Source organism: Cynocephalus volans, chromosome 4, assembly GCF_027409185.1.
Source record: "Cynocephalus volans isolate mCynVol1 chromosome 4, mCynVol1.pri, whole genome shotgun sequence".
Classification (NCBI taxonomy): Eukaryota; Metazoa; Chordata; class Mammalia; order Dermoptera; family Cynocephalidae; genus Cynocephalus; species Cynocephalus volans.
In genome coordinates, this window is record NC_084463.1 from 125,406,070 (window position 1) to 125,411,619 (window position 5,550).

Genomic DNA, 5,550 nt, shown 5'->3' on the forward strand with positions numbered 1-5,550 from the left:
TAGACACTGTTAGATTTAAAGGTGTTTACTGATTATTTTTTCCTCTCTAGCTGTTTTAAAAGCTATCCTGGAAGCTGAGGCTGGTGAAGAAATCCCCTTTCTATGGTGTAACTTAAGGAGAAGAGACTTCTGTTTGGAATGGAGGACTGAGCTAACTAGTTCGTGAACTTGTGGGGTATCATTTTTTTCAAAAACAGCAACAACAAAAAATTACTTTTGGAAATGCTAATTTTTTACCCATGGGCTTCTTTCTTTCTCACATAAATAATGGTGATGAATAAATAGCATGGGTTGGTTTGTCATCACAATTTTTACACATTGATGCTTAGGTTGACTTTGAGACGGCATTTCTGAAAGTTTATCAGTGTTGGGGCTCAGAAAACAATACCCCAAACTATAGTGTCAAACAGTGTTGGGGCTCAGAAAACAATACCCCAAACTATAGTGTCAAACTACAGTCTGTCAAACTGAGTGTGTCAAACTAAAGAAGCAGTCTCAGAACAAGGGTTTTCACGCCCTCCCCAGCGCCCATGCCTCTTGATCCTCTTTCTTTCTGAAAGCACAGGGAGGGGCTGGGAGGGGCTTTCTCTGAATTTTCCCATGTCTGACTAAGAGAAGTCGCTCCAGAAAAAATGCAATTGTGAACGCTGTCCTTGTAATCTAGATTAACCAGAGAATATTACCTCTCTATGCTCAGGACACCACTCCCAGACAGATTTTTCACCTATTCTTCTGAGGGCTGCTACCTGAGACACTTTATCTACACTATAAGACAAGCTTTGCTGACATTGTAGTTTCTCCCCTCACACTCCCATAGCCTGTCACCAGCATCCTCCAGGAGCCTTCACGCCCCGATTTTCTTCTATAGCTCAAAATGCTATTTAAGTTTCAAACATTTAGCCCTTCTTTGAGTCCCATATTTTCTGGGACTCCCATGCATATACATGTAATATATTTGTATGCCTTTTCGTATGTTAATCTGTCGACTGTCAAGTTTATTTTAGAGACTCAAATTATTAAATCTTCAGAGGGCAAAAAGACTATGCCCCTAAACAAGGGTGACACATCTATTATTTTTTTTTTTTTTTGAACAAGAAAGAATAGCTCTTCACTCATCTGCTATCAAAGTACTACCTATATTTCCTTCTGTGGATTACCGTGGAGCTAGGATACAGCACCCCTCCCTTCTCAAAAGCCTGACTGTAGATCAATAGATAAATGGGAGAGGGTGAGAAAGAGGAGATAAAAAGAATTGTAAGGAAAGAAGCATTTTCTATTTTCCAAATAACCTGGGAATTATACCAAAAAAAAAAAAAAATACGTGTAGATTTTTTAAAAATATGTTTGGTGAGATAAATGGTATTTTCAAAATCAGGCTAGGCACAGTAAAAGTCATCTTAGCCTAAAATTGAGCTGGGGAAAATGATGGCAATAACTATAAACAAAATGCGATTTTATTTTCCTCTGCAGAAGAATGAATAATAAAAGTGTTATGGCCAGATATTTTACATTGAATCTCTTTGAGAACAGTGGATATAAAGAACTGAAAAAGAAAATAAAATAAAATAAATAAAAGGATGCTTAATAGACATTTAGTTCACACCTCTCTATTTCCAGTGAGAACATTATTGCAGCCATTTAAACCAAATTCTGATATACACACTTATGAAACCGGGAGGGAGAGAAGAGAAAATTGAAGAATTAAAATTATAGCCTGATAGACTCAGTGATGTCTTCCAGTAGGCTTTGCCTAGCAGAAATTATTTGATTTGTGACACAGTTAATCCACTTCAGGAATAACAACCCTGTGGGGTCCAAGACGGTTAGTGCACAATGAAGAAAACAGTACTAAAATGATTTACACAAAAATTTCTCCCTAGTCAGACTTCCTCCAGCCCCCATCTCTACAGAGAATCACCCCTTCTTTGAATGCATACAAAGTCTCTCAGCAAAGGTTTCTGTTTTGTTGCTGTTGTTTTAATTTACAGTACAATAAAACATGTTGGGCTTTTTCTACTGGATTCAACTGTGAGCTACTCAAAGGCAACAAATCACGCCTTTATTATTTCATGGGAACTGACACCTAGTAGGTGCAAAATAACAGTTTGTCAAAGATAAATAAATTATGATTTTTCCCCCCTATTCAGAATAAGGAGGTATTGGACAAAAAGGAACGTAGCACAAGACATGCTATTTGTTGTTCAATTCTTTCCCAAGGAAGCTTATTTATATTGTAACGGGGTTCTGTGGCACCTTGAAGAAATAAGCTTCTACATTCTCTTAAATATTACGTTTTTTAATTTATTTATCTTTCCCATCAAAATATCGTATCTCTTGTTTAACCTAGGCTATTCTTTCTTCAACTTAAACCTATTCCCTTCTATTTCATCTTTCTATAGCATAAAATATTCCTTTAGCAGTAAGTATGAATAGAAGGAGGAGGAAGACAAAAAGTGGGGGGACTAGGGGGAGAAGGAAGAGGAGGAGGAGGGGAGGAGGGGAGGGGAAAGATGCAGAAGGGGGAAGAAGACAGAGAAGCAGAAAGAGAAGAGGAAGAAAGGAGAAGAAGAGGAAGTTTGAAGAGAAGGTTTCCCTAAAGTATTTCCCAGTGTCTGGTCCTAGAGTTTGGGTACAAATAAAAAGAATCATTAACACTTGGACAGAATATGGATACTGCAGTTTCAAATTCTCACTTTGCAATATATCTGTTTTCTACTTAACAGCTGTTTCTTCTTTTGCAGTTGGAAGTTGAAGCACAACAGATGGATTTGCTGCCATTGATTTTCTCTCAGTCCCTATCACTGAAGTGTTGGCACAGGTGACTCATTATATAGAGAAAAGAATTCACATTTGGTAGACAGAGACACCAGAATTCAAATCTCAGGTATGTCATTTACTCTTTGTATAATCTATCGAGTAAGATCTCTGATTCTCAGATTCTTTATTGATAGAATATAAAATTTAACCCCTAAGATTATGTGAAAATTAGATGAAAAACTTATGCTTAAATCCTCGTAAGTATTTATAAATATTAATTATTTTCCCTAAGACAAGTTTCAAATTTGAGTGATAAGATGATGTCTGAAGAAAGAGAGCATGAGCCCATATAAGTACAATTCTGAGAAAAAAATATATTAAAAGTAAAATTTATATATATTTTTTTGCTTTAAGAAAACAAAATTAATGACACAAAAATAGAGAAATTTCCATAGAGGAGTCACCAAATAAACTGATCTAGTTAGAGGTCTCAACACTATGAAACAATGACATATTTTAAATCAAATAAAGTGAATGTATATCAACGGGAAAAAAAGTATTTTCTTTTAAAATTTGTACATAGTAGCAGAAAAAGCTTCAGGTTACCATAATTGGTGACGTGCAGAATTATTTCTTAGGTTCCCTTACAGGTTATTCTTTTAACTAATACTCATTGAGTGCCTTCTGTGTGCCTGATGGATCTTGTAATGGCTGTTTGGGACTCGTCAGTGAACAAATAACAAGTTTTCTAACTTAGGATTTATTTTAGTTCAGCTAATTCAATGAATATATTTTATGACCAATATGACTATTGACATTATGTTTAATCTTCAGGAAATCATGCCAATATAGTCAATCATGGCTTCTTTAATTTGTTTACTTTCTTTTTTTCTCTTTTTTTTTTTTTTGTTGGTTATGAATATTCATGGGATACAAAGCAAATTGTCACCACTTGTGCCTAAGATGTGATGGCCAAATCCACACTGGCAGCATGCCCACTACTACACATTGTGATTATATCCTCTGTTCCCCACCCAGTTATCCCCCCAATTATCCCCAACCCCCCTCCCCATCCCCCTTTTCCCACTAAATTTTGTATACCTGGGTATGTTCTCTCCCTCTGCAAGTCCAACGCACCACTGTGGTATTTCTTTCCTTCTTTCTCTCTTAGCTCCCACTTATGAGTGAGGATACGTGGTATTTATCCCTCTGTGCTTTGCTTATTTCTCTCAATATAAGTTTCTCCAAGCTCATCCATGTTGTTGCAAACGGTAGAATTTCATTCTTTTTTATGGTGTATAAATACCACAGTTTCCTTATCTGATCATCCATCGATGTACATTTAGGTTGGTCCCATATCTTGGCTATTGTAAACAGAGATGGGATGAACATTGGAGCGCAGGTATCCCTTTGACATGATGATGTCCATTCCTTTGGGTATATACCCAGAAGTGGAATTGCTGGATTGTATGGCAGATCTATCTGTAATTGTTTGAGAAACCTCCATACTGTTTTCCATAGTGGTTGTACTAATTTTCAGTCCCACCAACAGTGTAGGAGTGTTCCCTTCTCTCCACGTCCTCACCAGCATTTGTTATTCTCTGTCTTTTTGATTATAGTCAGTCTAACTGGGGTGAGATGATATCTCAGTGTGGCTTTAATTTGCATTTCCCCAATGACTAGTGTTCTTGAGAGTTTTTTCCATGTACCTGTTGGTCATTTATATTTCTTCCTTTGAAAAATGTCTATTCAGTTCCTTTGCCCATTTTTTAATTGGGTTATTTGTTTTTTTACTGTGTGATTGCTTGAGTTTCTTGTACATTATGAATATCAATCCCCTGTTGGATGCATAGTTAGTAAAAATTTTCTCCCATTGTGTAGGGTGTTGTTTCACTCTGTTGATGGTTGCCTTTGCTCCACAGAAGCTTTTTAGTTTGATATAGTCCCATTTGTATATTTTTTCTTTTGCTGCATGTGCTTGGGCTCATGTTCATAAAGTCTGTGCCCAGATCTAATTCCTGGCATGTTTCACCTATTTTTTCCCTTAGTAATTTTACAGTTTCAGGTCTTATGCTTAAGTCTTTAATCCATTTTTAGTTGATATTGTCAGAGGTGCATGTCTAGTTTCATTCCTCTGCATATGGATATCCAATTTTCCCAGCACCACTTATTGAAGAGGTAGTCTTTTCCCCAATGTATGTTTTTGTTCCTGCTGTTAAATATCAGATGGCTGCAAGTCTGAGGTGTGATTTCTGGGTTGTTTATTCTGCTCCACTGTGTCTATTTCTATGCCAGTACCATGCTGTTTTGGTTACTATACCTTTGTAGTATAATTTGAAGTCAGGTAGTGTTATGCTTCTGTCTTTATTGTTTGTTTGTTTGTTTGGGTTTTTTTTGCTCAGGATTGCTTTGGCTATTCAGGGTCTTTTTTTTTTTTTTTTTTTTGTTCCATATGAATGTTGAGACTGTTTTTCTCATTTCTGTAAAGAATTTCATTGGTATTTTGATGGGGATTGCATTGAATCTGTAGATCACTTTGGGTAGTGTAGACATTTTCACAATGCTAATTCTTCCAATCCAAGAGCATAGAATGTCTTTCCATCTTTTTGCATCTTCTTTAATTTCTTTCAATAGTGGTTTGTAGTTCTCATTTTAGCGATCTTTCCCTCTTTGGTTAAATTGATTCCTAGGTATTTTATTTTTGTGTGTGACTATTGTAAATGGGCTTAATTACTTGATTTCTCTTTCTGTTAGCTCGTTATTGGAGAATATAAATGCAACTGATTTGGATGC